The following is a 25,532-nucleotide window of genomic DNA, read 5'->3' on the forward strand; positions in this document are numbered from 1 at the left end:
ATAGCTAACACTCACAACTCGTGAGATTCAAGGCAGGAACATAGATAAATAGAAAAAGGCGAAAGGTGGAAATTAAAATGAACGTATTTTGGGTAGAAACAGCATTATGCCTGTGTGGGGCTATGGGATTGGCAATTCAATAATTGTCAGGCCGAGAGTAGAGACGGCGGGGTTAAATTTTTAACAAAGGTGGGGGGTAGAGGAGGGGGTGCCGGGGCCGGTGTGGTAGATGGTAGGACGGGGAGCGGGGGGTATCAAACATTTTTGAAACAAGGGGAGGTTTTCGAAGATAATCAGCAGCTAGGCGGCGCCTTATGGACGCTATATGGCAAAGGTCGTCTAGGTGAAAGAGCTTCTCATGTCAGGTGAGGCACGCAATAAACCAAACGAACATGCGGTGGAGATGAATCCCCGCGGCGGTTGGGGGACGGGGAGAATCAACTAGTAATAGACTTGAGGTGCAAATAGACCGAAGAGGAAGCGGCAGGCAGGGGGTGACACATGAGAGAGGTCGAGACATTCGCAGCGCTATATTCTGAGCAGGGGGTGAGGGGGCGGCTGAGGTGAGCGGAAAGGCGGTACCGTTGCAGCAGGGTGTGGGCACAGGGAACAGACAGCTACTGGGGCAGAAGCGACAGTGCAAATCGATACAGTATGGGGCGGGGAAGGCTTGCGTCGGGGGAGCCCGGTGTGTTGCTAGGACGCGCACTGGAGCTTAGGTAAAGTTCCGTACCACGGCACACACAGCTGGGGCCAGCGGGGCATAAACAAAGGGCTGCCTGACAGAAAGGAACAACTTTAGGTGAGTTTAGCACTCGTGGGCTTCAAGCATTGAACTCAGTCCTAGAGGAAGGGGAAGTCGTGGGCCTACGTGGTTAGAGAGTTTGACTCCTAAACCCTAAGGTTGTGGGTGCCCCTTAGAAGCAAGGCACCGAACCCCCAACCTCACCCCAGGCGCCCGCACAATAAATGGCTGCCCACTGCTCTGGTGTTGTTCACGGATGTGTGTCTGTGTTCACTGGCTGTCTGTGTGTGCACTTTGGATGGGTTAAATGCAGTAGCACGAACTTCTGAGTATGGGTCACCATACGGCTGTCTGTATGTCACGTCCCGTTTCACTTTTACCAGCTCTGATTCATGGGACTGGTACTGGAACACACCTCTGGGTCTCGTCCACTACTCGTATAGTGGTCTCTACTTTCAGTAAAAGTGGAAAAAGACCAGACCAAACAAGATTATTTTTTAGTGACAGTGAAAGTCGAATAGTGACGGATGACATCTTAGCAAGTTAACTCTTCCATTAAGTAGTAATCTAAAGAAACTAAACAACACAAGACTGCATTGAGAGTATGGTGTCTTTTACCTGTAGGAAAGCTGGCAAGACTGGGTGGGACTTGCGGTTCTCCCCAAGCACCAAAGAGAACCTCTCTTTACGCGGTGCGTTTTGCCCTGTGGTAACTGGTCTGAGCACTGGAGCCACGATGGCAGAAAAACGTGTACGAACATGTCTGCAGAGCGTACAGCATTGGTTTTCTGTCAACCTCAGGTCCTCTGCACTGTCCTTAAAAAAAAAAAAAAATAGAAATACCGGACATAGAGCAACATGAATCACATTGTCCCATATAGAACATCACAATGATCACATGTGAAACAGTTTGGGGGTTATTCTGATCGGTTGAGGCATGATAATCTTTCTCTATTATTGTTGATTGTAAATAAGGTATTTTTTATATTTTCAGATTGTGGCAACAACGGACATGAAAGGATTCTTAAGACCATTCCCAGGAGTGTTAAATACGTAAATTATGGTATATACAAATATATATGTATAATGGGCAAATATACATATATAATTGACAATGAGATACAAAATATTTAGATCTACGATATTACCAAGCCATAGTGTCTAGTATTCCATTAGTCAGCAAAGGCAAAAAATATTATACAATGGATTTAATCTTGAGAGTCAGACCTATAAATGCATACAAGTCACGTATGATATTGTGACAGACTTACTTGCTCCAGTTATTTCTCATTACAATAGATGATTATTTCAAACATGACGGAATACCATGATTGTGATTCGGAGGGAGAACGTATTAATGTGAGAAAGTCTAAAATTTAGAAATACTGTCCAAAATTGTGGGAGTATCACATTTATTTCAACTGGACGGCAAGTGGAAAAACAAACAAAAAATAGTCAGCCAGGTATTTCTGGTCATCAAACAAACTGCTGATTAGCGTGATTCAGATTCTAGAATTAAAAGCCAGAAGAAAATTTTGAATTTCTTATGCCAAGTTAAAAAATGCACACAGACAATGTATGATTTTGCACACTGCTGTGTCTGCGAAGTGCTGCCATGGCTTGACCTGTCCTTCACGCTCTGGGGGACTGGATGTGGATTACAGGGCCACTATTTCCTTTTAGCACGCGGGGCCCTTGGCATTCTCCCACTTTCAGTCTTTCGTGCATTTGTGACCAGACATTATGGCTTCCATTTTTTCTTCATAGTTCTCGATTTGATCATATCTCTTCCAAAATCAGAGCGATACAATGATTGTGACACAACACGAGACGTATGCAAAAAATAAACATATAAAATAGAGAAAGCAAGTGGCGTAAATGTTAGAAAATGGTTCCAAAATTTGTGGTAGCATCCACATTTATTTCAAAGGGCGCAAGAAAACAAACAAATATAAATATTCATCCAGTCGATGTCCTGGTTTCTATTCAAAACCTGATTAGATGGCTTCCGATTCTACGATCTACTTGACCAGAAGGAAATTTTGTAGATTCCTTGACATGCCTAACAAACATGCAATACAGACAATCAGAAGATTATGGTCAGCACTGTGTGTGCTGGCGAGCTGCTGCGCCAAAGTGGCTTTGAACTGTCCTTCACGTCTCTGGAGACTGGACTGTGGATTACAGGGCCACTATCAATTCTAGCACAGACGGGGCCTCTTCTGCATTCTCCCCCCAACCCCCTCTTTCAGTCAGGTCCTGATCCAGTGCAGCAGGAAAGAGGTCAGCTTTAAGTAAAACCAGGTGAAAAGAGAATCCAAGAACGGCCCCAAATATCAAAGCAACAGTCCGAGCTTATCATCTCTTATAAAACAGAACAAAATCAGTCAACTGAACACACCAAACACTCCTTCTTCAGAGCAGCCTTAGATCAGTGGAGCCCAGGACAGAGGTATGTGAAGCTAAGGGATAGTTAAAACAGGTTTTCTGCCCTACACACAGCAAAATCTTTCAAATAAAATAAATTAATATTTGAATAGTATAATAAGTTTTTGTTATTACCATAATCTGTGTAATCAATTTTTTCTAAGAATATATTATTGATGTTTCTATATAGCCAGCAAATAAACTCAGTACTGCTGAGTGCAATTAGAATCACTCTCAGTATGAGAGCAAAAGAACGCTTTAAAAATGAACATTGGCGAAAAAAAACCAACCAACAAAAACAACAACGCAATCATTTGAAAAGAGTGTACTCACCGTTATTGTTTTAATGTATTAATCTTTTGAAATTCAATTAATGGAAGGGAATCATCGACTCCAAAGGACAAGCACCTAAATTTGTCTTGTGATCTATATTTCAAGTCATCTGAATCATCCAATAGTCTTCTGGTGAGATACATCAAGATGTTAAAGCGGGTGAATTCATGTAAACTGGGAAACAGTTTTGCCATTAAGATGACTGGGAAGAATGTCCCAGTTAACCTCACTCCACCTACGGGGTATCTGTGGTGTGTGTAAACTGTACTGATGAGGGTGTAACGAAATCACTGCATGCACCTTCACAGTCACACGAAAATAAAGTAAATAAATACACTCCATTTTGGAACAACATAAGGGTGCGTAAATGATGACAGATGTTTAGTTTTTTAGGTGACTATTGTTGTTGATAACTGGTCAATGCATCTGCTTCGAATCTGAATCAGACTTGTAAAAAGTACATCTGGCCATATTTGCATTACAGAGTAGAGAAAAAGTTTGGCTTAAGCATGGGTCTCCAGACATTTTCCCCAGTATTAGGCAAGGTTTGCATCTGCATTCCTGCTCAACTCCAGCGCTACTGACATTGCTGCACTAAAAAAAAAAAAAAAGAAGGTGCAAAGCACACTCAGGCGGGCACTTCCATCAGCAAAACGGTGTCGTGGTAAAATAGCAGCTCCCTGGAAAATCGAAAGGGCGCTTGTCCCCTGGAGGTGTGTAGTGTCTTTTTCAGTCGTTTCTGTATCCCTTTTTCGCTCTCTCCCTCTCAGGATGGTCCTCCAGCATCCGTCGTCTGTCTCTTTGTAGATATTCTATCAAATGAATATCCGACAGCGCTGTGCGGGTCGTGGTCGGAGACGCGTCCCCGCGGGGCAGCCGGCTCGTTGCCGGTGGGTTTCGTGCCCACATAAATCGTGTGTAGTTGGCATGACATCTTGTGTTCCTCTCTACGACTGTTCATGGAGTTTGGGAAACCTGGACAACCACCCTACAGCATGTTAAGCGCGGACGCCTGACCACCACAGCTGCTCTGCCACAACTCTGCATTACCTCGCAAATTGGTTTCCCCTAAAATGCCAAGAGAGAAAAATGTGGGGACTAATTGATTCCTGATGTAATAGAATTTTCTCTTGAGGAGAGCAAAAAAAATTCATCAATATGTTTTGCCTAGTTTTATAGTATATATCTGAAATATACTACCGGATTCCAAAGCTTCTTGAAGAAAGTCTCGGTATTGCTCACCCAAGACGTGCATTTATTTGATTAACACTACAGTAAAAACAGTAAAATTGTGAATTATTATAACAATTTAAAATCTCTATTTTCTATTTTAATATATTTTAAAATGTAATTTATTCCTGTGATGACAAAGCTGAATTTTCAGCATCATAACGCCAGTCTTCAAGGGATAGTTCCCCCAAAAATCAAAATTAGGTCATTAATGACATCACCCTCATGGTCGTTCCAAACCCGTGAGAACCTCCCGTTCATCTTCGGAAACAACAGTAATAGAAGATATTTTAGTGAATCTTGACGTCCGAGTAGCTTTCTGTCTCCTCCATTGAGAATGTATGTATCGGTAATTACTGTCCACGTCCAGAAAGGTAATAAAAAACATCTTCAAAGTAGTCCATGTGACATCAGAGGGGTCCGTTTTAGAATTTTTTGAAGCATCGCTAAATACATTTTTGGGTCCCAAAAAATATCAAAAACTTACGACTGTATTTCAGCATTGAACTTCTCTCCGGAGTCTGTTATGAGAGCGCGTTCCCACAGCACATCCGGTTCAGGGGCGACGCGAACTTCACTCGATGTAACCGGATCTTCTTGAACCAGTGTCACCAAATCAGAAATGAATCGTTTGAAACGGTTCGCGTCAACATAAGCATTAATCACACAATGACTTTAAGGCTGGTTATACTTTTTAACAATGGACTGAACACTCCCCTCTGAGTTCAAATAAACCAAATCCCGGAGTACCTATCATTTACTCAAACAGTACACGAACTGAACCGAGCCAGATAACGAAAGGAACATTGCTCGTTCTCGAGTCCAGAACCGGTTGCATCGGTTTTCGGATCACCGGTAGTGATGGGAAGTCTGTTCTTCTCCGCGAACCGGTTCATGTTTCGGACAGTTTGATTCAATAAACCATTTGCCGAAAAACGTTGCACCAGTTCTTTTGCGACTCGAACGTAATGACTTCATTGGCGAATGATTGCCCTTGATTCAAGCCTTCGGTTTACCCGCGCTCATACCATTAGACAGAATCATTTCAGACTCATTCACCAAAAGAACCAGTTCGGTTCAGACGCGCTGTGTGTCCGTCTTGCTTCACGCGAATGATGAATGCGCAGTATCATCAGCCCTCGGTTCCTCGAAGTCGCAAAGGGGGCGTGCCGACAGCAGAAACGGTTCTTGAACTCGAGAACGATCATGTTTCGTTCGTTATCTGGCTCAGGTTCTCAGTCAAAGTGTACGTAGACGTTTGAGTAAATGAAACTTACTCCGGGATATTGGTTTAGATTTGAACTCAGCAGGAGTGTTAGCCATGTTAAAAAAGTTAACAGCTTATAGTCATTTGGTGGATTCTGCTTATTGTTGACGTCGAACCGTTTTCAAACGATTGCAAGTTCAGATTTGGTGAACGGGTATGCACACCAGAGAAGATCCGGTTACATCGAGGTGATTCGATTGTCCGCGAAACGGATGTGCTGTGAACGCGCTCATACACAGACCCGGGTAGAGAATTCAATGCTGAATAAAATCGTAGTTTTGATATTTTTTGGACAAAATGCTACTTTCGAGTGCTTCAAAAAATTCTAACGACCCCTCGTGCTGAATTGTCCACATGGACTACTTTGGAAAAGATGTTATTTATTACCTTTCTGGAACGGGGACAGTATACCGTACATTACCTCTCAATGGAGGGACAGAAAGCTCTCGGACTATATCTAAAATATCTTACACTGTTTCCGAAGATGAAACGGAGAGGTCTCACGGGTTTGGAACGCACACTGAGGGTGACGCCATTAATGACACAATCTTGATTTGTTGGAGTGACTATCCCTTTGCACAGTGTCACATGATCCTTCAGACCACATCCATTTATAATGATGTGAGAGTTTTGTCTGCAACAAGGAAATTGCGGATTAGTTTTGAAAACAGTTGATGCTGCTTGATTTTTTCTTTTTATTTTTTATTTTTTTTTTGAAGAAAAATGTAATGCATAGGTTGTTCAGAGATTCCTTTAAGTGAATAAGAAAGTTCAACAAGACAGTAAAAGTCTTAGACTGAACTTTTTTTTTTTGTATCATGAGGCACAAGTTTAGACGTTGTTAAAACAGAATCTTAATATTTTAATGTATATGTTTGTTCCCATTATTTATAGTACTTAAATATACAAACATTTCCATCAATTTAAACAAATATTAAAACTTCTGAGCAATGCTACTCCATTAATTGTAAAGCCCTATACTGACTGCATGACAATGTCTCAGTTTCTATTTTTTTTTTTTTATTTCTCTAAGTTTTAGGAGAAACATCTGAGATTGTAACACTTAAAAAAGAAACAACTGAGAGCTCTGGTCCCTCTGAGCTCTGAAAAGAACAACAACCACTGAGCAATGCAATGCTCCTCTGAGTCCTGGCCTACAATATCATTATATAAACCCAACCCTCAGCTCCATAAAACAATACTTTTAATCTTTTAGTGTGATTGAAGCTGAGACCTTGCAATGACAAACACAGGCTCAGCTGTGCTCTGCTTTCACATTCATCACATTGAAATCAGCATTTCAAGGAGAGGCCAGCCATATATATGAGCTGCATGCAAAAAAAAAAAAAAAAAAAAAACCTTTATATCTCAGCAAAAATATAGACTTGTTCTCTATGATATGCTTTGGGAACTGGATGCCATGTTTTGAGTAATTATGAACTCAAATAATTTTCAGTAAATTTGCATGCAATAAATAGCAAATTTATCAGGAAAATAAATAATAATATTATGCTCAATATATTCAAAGGTTTATTAAATAATTGCAGCCTTGCTGAGCATAAGAGACTTCTCTTAAAAAAATAAAAATAAAACCCCCCCCATAAAAATCATATTGATCCCAAACTTTTAAACGGCAGTCTAGCTATATGCATTTCATCACAATTCTCATGAATTGTACCATTGCTGAATGTGCAATCATGTCATGCCAGATATGGCACATACTGGCACATCTGAGTGAAATGTGAACTTGTTCTCACTGTTGCACTCGGTCACACAGGAGCAGACTCTCATTAACATGCCTGGGCCGGAGCACTGTCTCAGAGCTGTAGCTCTGTGTGTGTGGTGTGTGTGTGTGTGTGTGTGTGTGTATGTGTGTGGTGTGGTGTGTGGTTGTGTGTGTGTGTGTGTGTGTGTGTGTGTGGTGGTGTGTGTTGGTTGTGTTTTGGGGACCAGAGTGTCCGTCTCACTTTCCCTGCTGAAAGGAAACACAAATGTTTAAACTTCATGGCCTAGTTTCTGTTTCACTGTGCCTGTGACCTGATTCCAGTGAGCTGGCCAAGTGAAAAGTGTGTGTTCCTGACTGCTGTTTGCAGGAGAGGTTTGTGTGTAGCACTCTGAGCTCACAAACGCTGCAGGCACTGCACACACTGTATAAAGGCTGGGTGATGTATAAAATATAATATGTATTACTAATCGATTTGCACAATATGTAAGTACCTATTGGTTATTGAAGGCATTATTAGAGTTTTTCCTTACTTCGATTACTATCCTCGTCTATCAGTTATTGATGATTTTTTTTCTATTAATTAAAACTTTAATACTTCTATTTCACAAGGATCCATTAAATTGATGATCAAAGTTGAATTATAATTTCATTTAAATAAATGCTGTTCTTTTCTACTTTCTGTTCATCAAATAATCCTTAAGAAAGTATAATTTTCACACTATATATATATATATAATACTATAATATCTATATATATAATATATATATATAGGTAATATATTTATAGTGCTGTCAAACAATTAATCATGATTAATCACATCCATAATAAAAATTTTGGTTTACATAATATATGTGTATACTGTGTATATTTATTATGTAACTATAAATACAAGTCAAACACCATGCATGTAATATATTTAAAAAAGAGAAAACTGTTAGATTAAGTATTATGACTATAGGTTATATATAATAATAAATATCAGACTATGGATAGATATATATTATAAAAAAAGATTTTCAAAGAATATACTGTAATGTGATGTCTGTATTTATATATACATAATAATTATACACAGTACACATACATATGAAATCTAAACAAAAACTTATTTATTATTGGATGTGGATTAAATCGCAATACATATATTTGGTCTTTAAGTCGTTTTGACCTACTAATGGTAAAAAACAAAAAGAGATGTTGCTGTTTTAGCGATAGTTTTGGTTTTGTACCAAAAACCATCCTTTTCCGGCTTAAAAATTATCAGGATTTTCTAATTGTTTTAGTTGTAATCACCCACCTCTAAACCATATATGCAACACAAAAAAAATAAAAAAAAAAAAACACATAACCAATCATCCCCACAATGGTACCCAAAATGTACTAAAAATATATTTTGTTGGTAAAAGCTTGTTTCCTCATGACTTTTGTGCTTCCTCATGACTTTGGCTGATTCTTGCTTTTTTCAGGCATGTGTGTTTTGAGTCCTGGCATCCTCGCAGTGGTTTTCAAGTTCCACAGGGCCCTGTGCATATAGATTACTTTGATGATTATGATTCCAGAATAAGAGTGAACATTCTTGTCACACCTCTAGAGGGGACAAGACTGTGAACACTGAAGCAGTCAACAAGATCTAAAATAAACCACCAAAACAAAGGTGAGAAAAGACCAACAGACACTAAATAAAACGCGGAATTCCTGCACAATTGAATAATCAATTTTTTTATATCATATCATCAGAAAAAAAAGAAAACAATACAACACCTCCCCACATTTTTCATTCAAACTTGCCATTTTCTTCCTTGCCAGTGGCTTGTCACCTACACATTTGTCTGTGTGCATTTACATATGACCTATTTTAGGTCTGATTAATGAAAGCAAAGTCAGTGTGTGAGCATTTTTGACTGAAGGTGCTGGTGTGTGAAGTTACGAATATGTGTAAGAATGTGTGTGTGTGATGCTCTGGCAGTGTCTGGTCCCGTTCTGTTGTTACAGAGCATTTAATTAGGAGTCTGTTTATCTCTCCTCCTCCACTCTCTCATTCCTCTGTTGTAATGTTGGAAGGGTGTGAAAACAAGCTAAAAAGAAGAAGCCCGAAGGAGGAAAGTAACAGAGGCACCAATAATTGTGCCAGTTCAAAGCGGCATACAAAATATAGATTTTAAAAAATGGAGGAGAATAGAGGGGGAGAACGAAAAAAAAACATTCTTTAACTTTCATTCTCCCTGATGGAGAGCCACTAAAGCAAAGGAAAGATTATTATTTTTTTTTTTTTATATCTCTAAGTACCTTTCCGACCTACTTTCCTCTTTTGTTCTCCTGCGAGTCTGTGTAACTTCTGCTTGAAAATTTTTGAAAAGGAAACTCAAACATGCTTTCCATAGCCTCAGTGTAACTCACTTCCTTTCTTATGAAGTCAAGGAGTCAGGAAAACATGGCGAGTTTTAAGAGGTAACTGGAATGTCTCCATTAAAGAAGCCTGTTTTCACCTCAATGTAAATTTTTTAAAAAGGTAATCATGAAGTAAAATTTAAAATTAGAATTAATGTCAGATTGCATGGTATAAAGCCACTTTTAGAGAGGTAAATTTGCAAGTTTGCAAGATGTAAAGTCACAGTTGGCCATTATTTTTTGGTCACAATTATAAGAAATAGAATCACAACTTGGATTCTATTTTTAATTACATTTTTAATTCGGAGATGGTAATGGGCTTCCATACTCTGGCTTTGTTTGGATACGCAACATTTTTTTTTTTATTATTTATTTAGTTAGTGTTGTTATTATTAACTAACTAAAAATTAAAACCATTAAATAAAACTATTTTTATTACTTAAAATAAACTGAAATAAAATATTTATAAAACATATACTTTTTTTCAGCTAGTTGCCAATGCAACATTTTCTCATATTTTTCTAAGTTTATTTACTACTTAAAATAACAAAAAGGAAATAAACTAAAACTTAAACTATAAGAATATTTAAAAATAAATAATCCTAGAAAAAAAAAACAATAACTTACTAAAATTTTAAAATTAAAATTAAAAAAATATATAAATATACAAATAAAATCTAATTCTAAATACTGCCTAACTATAACAGTGTATTAATGATACTGAATAGTTTTAATTGATTTTGATTTATGTATTATTATTTGGACTCTTTGGCTCAAATCTGTTTAGTTTGTAGCCCACATAAATAAGACTTTAGCCAATAATATTTTTTTTTTTTTTTTTTTTATCCATTTCAGTCTTATGAGATTTCAAGTTTGTTTTTTTAGGTCATTCATGATGTGATATGACTACTGTATAACACCATGCAATGACACCTACAGTCTTATATGTTTTTTTGGCATTTATTTGGCCCCAATTCATTACTATGGCAACCAAGAAGATATTGTAACATGGATCTGATTTCATTTAAAAAATGACAGTACAAATGAGTCCTAAAGTTTGGAATTGGGTGCAGTGTGAGCATAATGAGAAATTGAAGCCAGAGAAAAATTTAATTGTTCATTGCTCTTTTTTTAGTTCATGAAACTTAATGGAGTTCTCAGTAATGTTTCATGTAACTATCCACTTTGTCTCAGATATTTTTCCATAAAATCCCTAAATGATTTAAAAACAGAAACATGTTTGATTTCATATTGACTGACAGACTGATTCTCTGACTTTTGACTGTAGACTTTGGTTTCTTGGCAAATCTGGGCACTGTTTGAGACACATGAGATCTCTTTAGGACAACTGTAGAGGAGACAGTATATGGAGATAACTAGAGTCTTTTCATCAGGAAAAAAGCAGGGTTTGAATTTTATCTCCATTTAATCATTTCTGTCTTGAAGAAACAACTGAGTCTATGAGGGTCTGTTTGTCTTAGAGAATACACAAAAATCTTAGAGAATAAAAGCGGTGGAAAGAAGATCTTTGTGTGATTTTCTGTCCTGTGGGAAACAGCATTGACAGGGCACATGATATCTCTGACTGATTCCAGACTGATAACTGAGCAAATGTGAGAAAGGTCTGCTTCAATACATCTATTCTTGACAGAGAAGTCCGTATTGACTTGTGTGGATGTGTGGAGTGGACAAAAAAAGTTGTGAAGTGACAGACTCAAAGTTTCAGTCAGTGAAAGACTTACAGCTCCGGTTTATTTAGTCTAGAGGCTTGTACTTTCTTTGTTTTTGTGTTTGGTTTTGATTTGTGGCCCGTCTGCCTCAATCTACCCAAACGGATGTTTGAAAGTGACGGTGCAGTCATCGCCGAGGACTGCCTGATACCAAGAAGAATTATTCATAAACAATCCCACTAATGAGCTCTGTATAAGAGCACAGGCTACGTTTCAAACAGAATGGTAGCTGGACACTTTTACTGAATGCCAGTGATAAACTAACATCTCCTCCCCTCAGACACCCTTCTGAAAGCATTTACAAATGCTCAGGCACTTCATAACCAGTCAGAACAACCTGTATGAGTCTCTTTGTCAAATCATCAATCCGCACTGGGATCATTAAGATTTTATAGTATATTCAGAACTGCCAGAAAAGAATAAAAAGCCCTGAAACTCTTCATCGCCTCTCCAAGTTGTCTCTCTGAAATCCTATATGGATTGGGTTAATCATGGCTTAATTCAGAGTCCATGAAGACATCAGATGACTGCTGTGCCCGTCATTTGCCTTTTGGGGAAATGGAACATTAACATTCTGTCTCTGAGGTGTTAAAAAAAAAAAAAAAAACAACAACAATCAAAGCTCTGTGCCTGTAATCTCCACTGCCCTCATTTAGCATTTCACCGAAGACAAAAATGTCTCTCTTTAGGTTAATCAACAATTATCACAAAGAAAAAATATTGCTAAGTTGCTTTTTGTTTTTTTATAGATGTTCTCATTAGAGTATGCTTAAACAAATTAGTGATATATAGTAAGAATACAAAATTAATGTGGATTTTAATAGCTCAGATTTTTTTGAATTTTAAGATGAGGGTTAGGATTTTTCCCAGAGAAATAACTGAGAGCCAAGCAACTTAAGTCTCAACTTGCTTTCCATTTAATCTCATGCTATCAAGGAGAAACAATTGACAAAAGACCTTATTAGTGATTTTCCTATCTTAATGATTATGAATAATCATTTTACGGTAAGTTCAGCTGTCCTAAACGCTGTTTGGGAACTGAAATTACACATGCATGTAGTTCAAATGTATGACTTGTCATTGCATTAGACAAAATATTAAACCACATGGCATTTAGTTTAAAAAATAGCACATGGGCACGTTTCAAGTAAAACACTGCACAAAAATACATGTTTTTTTAGGCTTTTTATTATAAAAAACAATAAATAATTTGCAGATGCCGCTTGGCTTGGTATTTCAATGAAATTACATTATGTGTCTCCAGATATCCAGATATACTGTTTTATTAATAATAAGCATAAGAGAGCGGACAACTATAATCTAAAGTGGAATTTTATTATACAAGCTTTAGAAAATACCGGATTGTCTGGTCTCAGTCTTTTGGATGGTGGACCTCCATCTTCTGGGTGGAGCATGTAGAAACAGACGCACTTTGTTGGCGTGTTTCTTGCTCTGTTGTGTGTGAAAAAGACGACAGAAAGACAGTAGAATTAGCACTCAAAACTGAAATCTGAAGTGTTCTAATTTGATTTGACATGAATGTTACAGTTTTATGACACCCAGTAAATATCCAGTTCTTCAATACTTAAAATAATGCACACATTACCAACAATCTGCAATGGAAAGGGTTATTAGACTATACTGGACAATAAATAGATTATAAATTAAAAACATGACATACTGAAATATGAAATACATAATTTTGATGCATGCTTTTGGCTCCTGTTGACATGACTGAAAGTTTTCAAAACAAACTTTGCGCTTTTTTTGTGCAGAATATTTAAGGTTTCTTGTTCCCTTCAGCTGTTATTGATATGAAGTGTCTATGTAGTTCTGACAAACACCTTACATATACTATATACAGTACTCCCTGTCTTGTTCTTTCTCTGTCAAACTTTGCAGTGCTTGCGAAGCTGCACTGTATTGACTTTCTTAAAACATTCTGGGTAAAAAACTCCACTTAAACTTTGTAGACAGCTTCAGCTATAGCTGGGTTATCAACTTTTGGGTTTTGTACAGTACATCAGTATCTAATTTTATTTGTATTTTTTTATTCTATTTTATTTGGCTAAATTTATATTAATGTGACAATGTTTTTTTTACAAATGTATCACATCGTCCTGTGACAGAGAGATGCACATGAGAAAAGTGATATTTTTATGACTGATGTATTTTTAATGCTAAAAACTGTACTTCAATACTGCATGCCATTTTATTTATTTATTTTTATTTATGCCTTATTTCATAGACACTTACTTCTGTTTTCATCCTGAAATATAAATAGGTATATTATTCTTATCCCTGATTTTGCCCTGCCTAGAGGACAAATTAAGTAAAAAGTGTTGCATTTAACCCTGATGGTCTCATGCTGATTCTTGTGTGGAGCTGACTGAAAATAAGACGTCCGCTGAGTGCCATGACAACAGTATGCAGGATTTTATTCACTCCGAACCAACACATCAGCTTATACCCTTCTTTTGCCACTAATACAGTATATAAAGGAAACATATATGAAAGAAACACATTATATATATATATATATATATATATCTATATATATATATATATATATATATAATATATATTATTTATACAGTTATACATATGTATATGTTTTCTTATTCATGTCATCTACATTGAATATTAACTGCTGTCTTTTGTTACGCCACCCAAACACTTTGATTATTTCATAGGAATCTAAGGATAGTTTGGCAGCAACTTGAACTTTGAAAAATGCATGTGACTACTTAGCTTTCAAAACATTTACAGCCACGTACATATCAAATAATCAAGGTGGGTTGGGAGAGCAAAGCCCCAGTGACCTTCTTAAAAAAGAAAAAAGAAACAAAAAAAAAGAAAAGCTAACATAACTACTTCAAGATTCCGTACTCTCCAGGTTTTGAATGTTTCAGTCTATGGTGACTTTTTTCATTTTTTTCTCCACTTGTACAGCTGGCCTCTCAGGTAACAGTTTTCTACCTGTCCTGATCTAACCCTGTATAATATGTATAAGATCAGGCCATATATGAGAGAATTTGAGATATAAAATGTGTCATGTTGGCAGTCTCCCTTTTTTTTTTTCATATCCCCCTTTTAATATAAAACTTAAAGCTGCTCTGCATTTTCAAGTTGGGCTGCGTCAAAACGCTCCACTTCACACAGTGTTTATGCAGATCCATTTCCTGAGTTCACTGAGGGAGGATATATTTCAAAACACTGCTTTTAAAAAATGTAATAGAGAAATGAAAGGCTTGCAGTATGACATTTCAGGCCTGTCTCTATAAAATCACAGAACATATTTATTCAGTCAATTACAGAGATGTGTTCCTGCAAGCAGAAGTGTTTGTATTAGCAGAACATGTAAACTAAAGCATGGTTTTATTCCAAAACCTAGTGAGGTTGCTTATTCCAAACAGTAAGCAGCAACATTATGCTGCCTTATTGGATATCTAATTTTGACCAAAATGAAAGGCTGTATTGTATTGTATTGTATCCCTCACTACTGTTTAAGCAAAAATACAGTAAACACTGTGAAATATTACTACAATTTTAACTAATGTATTTTAAAATTTAATTTATTTCTGTGATGCAAAGCTGAATTTTTAGCAGCCATTACTACAGTCTTCAATGTTACTTGATATGCTAATTTAATAAATAGCAAATATGCTGATTTCTTATTATTATCAAGCTGCATTTTTTTTTTTTCAGGATTCTTTGAGTTCAGAAGAACAGTATTTATTTAAAATCTCTTAACTGTTACTGCTGATCAATTTAATGTGTCCTTGCTGAATAAAACCATTATTCAGAAATCTTACTGACCCTCTGTACATACCGTTTAGTAATATTTCATTTAACACTGAAAAGTTATAATAAATTATTTTTAATTATTTTAAACTTAAAATATTCCAGTTTACATTTACATTTTGAGTAGTCAATTAAAATAAGACATTATAACATTGCACTACAAAATAGAGAAGGGTGATTTTGGATTATTTTTAACTCATCACGTCACTTTTTTTCTTCAAATTTTACACTCAGGACACTCAAAAATGAGCTAAATGTGTGTCGCAGTGCTTTAAATTGGAAGAATTTAATAGCAAAACTATAAAAAAGACTATTCAGCCTCACTGATTGGTTGTTGGTTTGGTCTAGCACCAAAAGCCCTCTCCAGACAAGAATGACCATATATCTTGTATTCATGGCCTATTTTTTTTTTTGTGCTCATTAAAGTTTTGCACATTCAGTTTAGAAACACATGCTAACGGTCAACTCTATTGGAATCAGTTGTGAGCCAAATCTCCCATTTGTTTTTAGTGAAAAGATCTATTTCTGCATATGTTGCTGCATATATAGAATGTTCATAATCACTCACAAGGTTCTGTTCCAGGTAGCTGTCTATGTAGGCATTATGGAGCAAGTGAGCTCACTAGGTTTTAGATCAGCCGCATTTGCACAGATAAAATAATCAAACCTGGACAGATTGTTAATGCTGTGATTTTACCGTGAGTTTAAGATGAATACCTTGAATTTGTAATGTAATATGCAGTATGTTTGATATTAAACACTGGAATGTGAGCATCTGTGGGTATTAAGCAAATGATATAAGTTTAGACTCAGAACAGACTGCAGGTGAGTTCTGCTGGTTCATGGAAAAGCTTGGATAAAAACGCTGATATAGATGTAGATCCAGACCCCTGACGGGGTCGCATGAGAACTGAAGAGTTCATATAGATGACACGAAAGGTTACCCACACGTGTGCTGTTGGAACGTCCATCTGAAGCCAGCCTTATTTTAGTATTATTTATAAACACTATAGTATTTATTAATATTATCAGTTAGCTTTTATATGTTCACTTCTCTTTTTAATTTTATTTTAAGTTTTAGACATTTTGTTATGTGCTTTTGTCATTTTTAGTTTTTTTTTTTCATATTTGTATTTATTATTTTTATTTCAGTTTTTGTTTTACAATTCAATTCAATTAAAATTTTAGTAGGACATCAACTTCAACTTATTTCCATTAGTTTAATATTTATATCATATATAATATTTATTTTTAAGTTTCAGCTTTATTTTAATTAACAAAAACAGTTTTAGTAGTTTTAATTGACAATAACAACCGGGTAAGCCCAGGTTGGTTTTACATATTAAGTATTGTACACAATTGATTTTTTTATGTTATTTAAAAAGTAATAAATACCCTTTAAACTCTCAGCTCTCCCAAACCAAAACATTCTACTACATCGTTGGTGATTGTTTGAAATTTGTTGTTGAATTTATCAAAGAAGTAGTGATGATTAACAGTAAAGGGAATTTAAAGATGAAACTCTCAGGTAGGTTTTAGTGTGCTGACAGCCAGTCAGACTCAGAACGCTAAATCCCTCTCAAAGAGATTAAGCACCACAACTAAAATATTAAAGCTCTATATTTTAGATCACTCTCATACATAAATAACGCTAAGCAGCCCTTTCCACCGATATCCCAAATATATCTGCCATGGTATAAACCGCATACTGTAGAAAGATTTCTACTGGTGGACACATTTTTACCGTCCCACAGTAGCTATATACTGTACTGTGTGAGTGTGAGTCAGTTAAAGACTCTGTTAGACTTGGGAGGAGAGTGAAGGCACGGCTGGGCTCAGGGTGAGTTCAGTGAGATGTTGTCTCTGAAGCAGTCAGACTGGATTACACTGGTCCAGTGAAGAGCTCAGTGCTGAGAGCGGATGAAAGGGGCCATTGATACACGCAGAATGAGCAAAAGACCAGACACTGAGGGGAGAGAGAGAGAGGCAACACTTGGTCTGGGAGAGATTTGATTTGAGAGTTTAAGAGGAGACAGAGCAAATGATACAGCTATTAAAAATACTGCGCTTTGGGGTATTTGAATTAATTAAAATTTTGCAGTGCCAGTAGTGCAGAGCAGTATGACTATACAGTTTGTACATTTGGCAACAGAAATGTGACTGAAAGTGGTTGAGATTGTGCTATACCATTCATAACAGCAAACCTTTTGATGCCAAGGAACTCTAACTATGATGATCCCCTTGCAATACAATGTCAAAAATATATTTTTTATGTATAAAGAGAAAATAAATACGCACTATATTACAACTTATTGGCTTTTATACTGCCATTGCACCGATGCCAAAACAAATGTATTAAAATATTATCTGAATAATATTTACCTTGTTCAAACTGACAGCATATATTCTTCTTAGCCACTATATAAGTAATGTTAGATGAATAAATGTTTATTTCTTACATTTAATAATGAATTATTATAATTTTCATTCTCTCAAATTCTCTATGGATAAAACTGTTATGAATATCTAAATATATTCTATATCTTTTTATATATTAAAATAGCTTACTGAAAAAGTTTTATAGAAATGTACAAATACAGCTTTTATGTATTGTTATATTAAAGCATAAATTATTAAATATATTTTTATTTACCTAATTTAGTGAAAGGCAGTCAGTAAAAAGTCAGTAAAAGTCTTTGAATATTAAAAGTTTTAATACTTATATATAGCATTATAAATATCTGAATATCTTCTGTATTGTTTATGAATTTTCTATCTTCTTGTTGATAAAAAATTCTGGTCATATGGCACACCAATAATTCCATGTGTTTTTTTTTTTTTTTTTTTTTTTTTAGACAGGCAGGGAAAGCAGGTGAAAACTGAAATAAACAAGTGGAAGCAGAATGGAGAAATGGACAGGTCAGACAATACAGAGTGATATGGAGAAGACAGAAGTGTCCAATCCGGACGGTGAAGGGCAGCTGACAGGTAATAAGGTTTTCCTCCAGACTGAGATGAGACATTAAACCTGAGCTTTTAGTATATGTCCGTTAGCTATCCATCAGATTATCAGCCATGCGTGCAGATGCTCACACGTAGCATGAGAAATTGAAAGAGGAAAAAGCCTCTAGATATCTGAAAGTCCATTAAAGTTGCTCTGACAGGTGGACAGAGTTTGTGTGGTTCAGTCCCAGGGGAACGACTCCAATGCGTGCTGTGCTGCGACGGACTCATGTTATCACACAGAACATCTCTATCTGTCCCTCTGGTTTTTTTTTCATTCTCTCCCTTTCCTTCTTCTTCTCCATTGAAATGGCCAGTTGATTCAGGGTCTGAAATGAACTGGTCACAGTGACAAGTTTATCATCTTGGAGTTTCTTAGAGTACACAGCAGTCTTTCTGCATACTGGGGAAATATTTGTTGCATTATTTGTCATGTAAGGTGTATAGTTTATAGGAATGATATATCAGATATTTTTATTATTAACCTTTAAGTTTCCTAAGCATCACAATAGGTCACAATAGGTCAGTTTAACACTGTTGAATTGATTCCTAAATGAATGAGTCTTATGAATTTTTTTTTTTGAGAGACTGGTGTTGGCCTACCTGAAGGACATCACTGGACCCTTACTGGACCCCCTGCAGTTTGCTTATTGAGCAAAGAGGTCCGTGGATATCATACAACATCAGGACAAACCAGGGACTTACAGTATGTGAGGATCCTGTTTGTGGACTTCAGTTCGGCTTTCAATATAGTCATCCCAGAACTCCTCCAGATCAAACTGACCCAGCTCTCTGTTCCTAGCTCTATCTGTCAATGGATCACTAGCTTTCTGACAGCTTTTGAGACTTGTGAAATTCATATCAAACAGCCGCATCATCGGCGCCCTCCAGGAATGTGTTCTCTCCACACTGCTCTTCTCCCTCTACATCAACGACTGCACCACTACTGACCCCTCTGTCAAGCTCCTGAAGTTTGCAGATGACACAACAGTCATCTGCCTCATTCGGGATGATGATGAGTCTGCATACAGAAAGCTGAGCAGCTGGCTGGTGCAGTCTTAACAACCTGGATCTGAATACGCTCAAAACAGTGGAGATGATTGTGGACATCAGGGGAAACCACCGCACTCCCGCCACTCACCATCATAGACAGCACTGTGGCTGCAGTAGAGTCATTCAGGTTCCTGGTCATTCTTGAACTTCCTTCACCAGCTGAGGAAGTTCAAACTGCCACAGGAGCTGCTCACACAGTTCTACTCTAGCCATCATTAAGTCTGTCCTTTGCACTTCAATAACTGTCTGGTTTAGCTCAGTTATAATATAAGAAATCAGAAAGACTATAGAGGACTGTTCGGACTACTGAAAGGATTATTGGTGCTCCCCTGCCCACCCTTCAAGAACTTTATATATCCAGAGTGAGGAAAAGGGCTCAGAAAATCTCTCTAAATCCCTCACATACAAGCCATCACCTTTTTGAACTTTTACCGTTTGGCCGGCACTACAGAGCACCGAACACCAGGACTGGCAAGCACAAGAAACGTTTCTTCCCCCAGGCAATCTACCTCATGAACAGTTAAATGTTCTCCCCTACTGTTCAATAAATGATGCACAATCTCACATTTATTTACTTAATACTACCCTACATCTTATTTAATTCCTTGTAAATTCTATTCTAATTAATATTTTATCTATATACCACAGCTATACATACAATTTTTGTCTATCTCGGTTTATTTATATATATATATATATATATATATATATATATATATGTTGTGTGTGTGTGTGTGTGTGTGTGTGTGTGTGTGTGTGTGTGTATTTTTCACATCTCCTTATTTCTTATTATCTGTGTGTTGTTGTCTTTGTGTACTGGAAGCTTCTGTCACCAGAACAAATTTGTTGTATGTGCAAACATATTTGGCAATAAAGCTCTTTCTGAATCTGAATGTCTTTCTGTTTTTTTTTTTTTTTTTTTTTGTGAATCAGAAAATGTATTATGATTCCCATCTCTAATTAGTCTATTTCAATGAATAATTCAATTCAGTGAAACAGAACCTTCAAAACATTCTCTATGTAGGATATATTCCCTGACTCTATCTAATATATATAAATCCCTAAAAAAATAAAATATATATATGATAAAAATATATTATTCATATTATTATTATAAATAGTAGTAGAAGTAGCAGTAGTATTAATTATATAATACATTATTATTAATATAAATATTAATAATGTAGAATTTTTTTTTTTTGCAAATTATAGCAATATATATATATATATATATATATATATATATATATATATATATATATATATATATATTATTAAACATTGTTTTGGTGTTTTTGTTTTTTAAATAGTAGTAGTAGTACAATAATACACCTTTATGAATATCTAAATTTCGTCTCTATATATTTTTCTATATTGAAGTGCATTATTGAAAATTGTGTAGATAAATACAGTATACCTTTTTATGTGTTGTTATATATATATATATATATTATATATATGAATAAATAAATAAATAAATATTTTTTTTCTTGACTTAATTTAGTGAAAAGTTTTGCATAAAACATGTCTTGGTTATTCTGAAGTAAATTTTTAATGTCATTTTACTTGGATTAGTCATTTTCAATCTACTTGGCAACAGCTGGTCGAAAAGACAGTTCCTCTAACTAGCAAAAAATAACCCTTTTAAGCCATCTGAGGGAAAGTATGTAATTATATTTAAATAAATACAAGTAAATCCAGCCTTGTTTAAGCGTAATTCAGGACATCAGCCTCACGCTGTGACATCTGAGAGTGTTTTCTCAAGATGAGAGATCGCAGGGATTAATGACAAGAGAGCTAAAGTGTTACCGTAGTACTGAATTTAGCTCACTGGCTTCTCTTTGTAAACCAATCTGGCCAAACGATCCAGTTGAACAGACACGTTCCCTCATCTACACTGATTTTGTGCATGGGAGTTTGTCCTCATTAGCGCTCTCATTAATCTAGTGATTGCGTACTCCACGGTCTCAGGAACCATACGTGAGAGACGTAAATAATGCAGGAGGATGATTATTTAATGGTCAATCATTGGGTTACTTTTGAAGGGGTTGTGGGTCTGAGGAAAGGTGCACTGCATTACAACTTTAAAAGCAGCGACTAAAAGATACATGAGAGAAGCATTTAGGTTACAAATGATTATTACATCCCTGATGATCAATTAATGAGTCCTTCCTTCAACTTAACGTAATTCACGTCCCCTCTCTCTCTCTCTCTCTGTTTGTGTGTGTGTGTGTGTCTGCGCGCTCACCTCATAGTGTGCCACACGCTGGGACTCGGAGATCAGCTGAGCATTGCAGATGTTACAGTAGCTCTCCGTAAAGAGTCCTTCATCACCAGCTCCGGCAGACTTCATCTGGGCAAACACACACACACACACACACACACACACACACACACACACACACACACACACACACACACACACACACACACACACACACACACACACACAAAGTACGATGAGACTCACAGAACTTCTATAAATCACTTTTTTTTTTTTTTTTTGAGTTGAGACTGATTTGACTCATTTTCAAGTCGTCAACTTAGTTTTTTTGTGATTTTTCTGCAGTTAGGATGTACAAGGACACATTATTTTTCTCAAAGATGTAACATAAGACCTTGCATTGCGACAGCATGTGACAAATTACATAAATATGGCAATAAATAATGTGTATACAGATGGAAACAAAGACTTTATAGAGCTCTCAGTGCTGAAATAAAAATCTTTAAAAATCCTGCTGTCCTTACCTAGTCAGACAAATCTGATTTGTTGTTGTTTTTTTAGGGGTTTTGGCCACTGGTTAGCTAGTCAGTCTATAACAGTTGACTAACCAGCTAACACTGTGTCTACACCGGATGTGAGCAGCGTGGTGCGACACGACAAATCCCAGACAGTAAACTGATGCTTTGTTCTATTTATGATGTACTGACACAAAGTTCAAATGATTTGCAATGGTCACTTGGTTCACACTAAGGATGACAACTATAACAATATTGATTTAAAAATAGTTATTTCAAAGAATACTTACAAAGTAGATATTTCAAATAATTATTTAAAAGAATAGCAGAGTTCATGCCACAACTATGAACTATGTTGTGTACTTTTACTTGAAACTATGAATTCAAAAACAGTGTATTGTGCACTTCTTTTATTTAAAAGTACTGCTATATGGACAAAAGTGCAATAACATTTGGTTTGGAAACACTTTAAGCAAATAAGGTGCTTTTTTTACAGCAGTATTCCTTTTACATAGTAGCAGTAAGCACGGAACTACTAATACATGCAGCATGATTACATGAACATTTCTGAGTGGCAAAAGTGATAGATCTGTAAAGCAATATATTGTGAGAGGGCCCTGTGTGTTACTATGTCCCAAACGACTCAAAAAAATAAACCACAAAGTTAACAAAACGATGCACTCCACTGTGTAGAGCAAGAGCATTTCTCTCCTGTCTTTTCACGTGCGGAAACTTCCTATTTCACACTTATGAAGTCATGAGCGCTTCATGTGACCGTTGCTGCAGTCTTAGGCACACCCGAAGTGCTCTCATTGGTTGAGACGTGTGATGACACCCATCCCAAGCCAGTAATGATCAACATCCCACCCCTCCTGTGACCCCTCATGGTTTGTCTGTATGTGTATTCAGAGCCAGTGAGCAACGGACCTTCATAATAATAAAGAAACTTCGTTAACGCACGGTAAAATAATTGTCGGCATTCTTCTAATGCTTAAAAATCAATTGAATGTTTAAATTGGCAAGGCTTAAAAGCACGCACAAAAACTTTCGTGAGGAAGCAGCAGTGACCTGATCGGACCAGTGACAACTCCATCAACTGTCCTGAGCATCTTTCACGCTGGCCTCAGGCCATCAGCCAGTCGGTATTGTAGAGCCCTGTAACACATTTCTTAAGTTAAAATGGTAGCTTTGACAGAAGTTGTTTTTTTCTCTCTCGAATATCCGTTTATCAGCTATATTGCACATCTTTGATCATGGCTCATTCAAACATATTTATAATGTACTGTTTTGTATGTGTTGTTTTCATGTAAATGTAATCCAAATCCAATATAAATGTGTGAATATCTTCAAAAAAAAAAAAAAAAAACTTTTTGCAATACAATTTTGTCCATACGGCAAACCTATAACATTTCTATGGACTTTTTTCACTGATCTAATTGCAATGTATTATGGAATTGCTTTATCCATGAACAATACATGTAATGTCTTAGAATCAGCTAAAGTGCTTTCTAATATATGCTACATAACTTTTAGGAAAATATGGCATCGGGAACACATCTATGACACTTTAAAATGTTGTTGATGCAGCTCACTATGTTGACGTTTGCAGTTTTATATTTATTCCACTGAGGTAGTGAAGCTATTTTTCACTCTATGCAGAGGAAAGGTGTAAATGTTTATCAGCCCTTGGCACAGGCTACTGTTTGCAAAGAGCTATGCAATGTGTAAAATGACCTGCCTTTCTCAAGGTCAAACATACATTCAGAATGTGACCAACAGTGTGGAAACATGGGATTATTTCACTCCCACTCTGTTATTAAAGAGAACAGCCGATATTGACTGATGCTTGAAAAGATATTTCACAACCCATTGTTACTGCACATTGAGGTTTTCTTACAACGCCCATGAGTCAGAGGAAGAATTGGCATTTAGCATTTATCACAAAAGAAAACTAGGCTCAAGATTCCTCAAGAATTAATAAGATATTCGAAGAAACCACCCATCAAACCCAGTCCTTGCTATATAATTGAAAAGTGAAGAGTCGTGAGAATTCACCATCGCTGTTTTGCCATCTGAGTGAAGGCGATTCTGATGTGCAGAATCAATAATTCATAGTATTGCACTTGTGAAATTCAATTGTGGTCTAATCTTGATTCTTGAAGAGCCTGCATACAGAACTGAGGAGTTCAGGTGCAGTTAGTGCGCAAGGACTGATGGGTACACATCAGCCTGACAGCATGTGTCACACCAATGACTCAGAGGGCCCAAGAATCTCAGATAAAGGCCAAATTTAATCAGGCACTAAAGGAACACGGAACACACAATCAGATATCAGACTGTCCTTATCATGACAGCTGAGAATATAGTGGAGCTTCTCTATACTGTTGAACTCAGACAGACTGTTATTCTTTGATTGCTTGTATGGAGCTTATCGAGAAGTCTTACCTGTGCAATTTTTTGAAAATTTTTTAGGTGCACTAAATAGTTGTGTACACAGGTTTTCAACATACAGTAAACCCTGTGTTTGTATGTATTTTTTTATTCCCCTGTCGTTTTAATGCAAATGTAATTTGTTAACACTTTTTCCTATCAAAATTGGCTCTGATATTAAAATCTTGATAAGTGCTAACTATTTTCATGATATAGTCTATATTACATTCTGTAGTATTTTGTCTAAATAAATGAAAATAAAAACTAAAATTTGAAATGCTACCAAAGCATTTGTATTACATTACAGCATTACAATATATGAATGAAAAAATGGATGTTCAATTTGATATTTACCTAAGATTAAAATTCCAGAACACATTTATTATTGTTAACTAAAACTAAAACTAAACTATTCAAAAATGTTGTTCATTAAAATAAAGCTGAAATAAAATAATGCATATTAGATAAAAAAAAAAAAAAACTTTTAAAAAATTGACTGTAATAAGTTTAAGTAGAAGCACTTAAATTACTGCTAGAAAAACTACAATGGAAATTAAAAATTAAACACAAATACTAATATTTATAAAGAACAAAAAATAATAATAAAAATGGTAAAATCACATAAAAATATAAAAAACTATTTAAAAAAAAAATAA

General features: G+C 36.1%; 1 pseudogene; it reads right to left on the bottom strand.

Annotated features, from left to right (window-relative positions):
- LOC109101203 overlaps nt 1–25,532 on the bottom strand; it is a 60,836-nt pseudogene that overhangs the window by 16,186 nt on the left and 19,118 nt on the right.

Source organism: Cyprinus carpio, chromosome A13, assembly GCF_018340385.1.
Source record: "Cyprinus carpio isolate SPL01 chromosome A13, ASM1834038v1, whole genome shotgun sequence".
Lineage (NCBI taxonomy): Eukaryota > Metazoa > Chordata > Actinopteri > Cypriniformes > Cyprinidae > Cyprinus > Cyprinus carpio.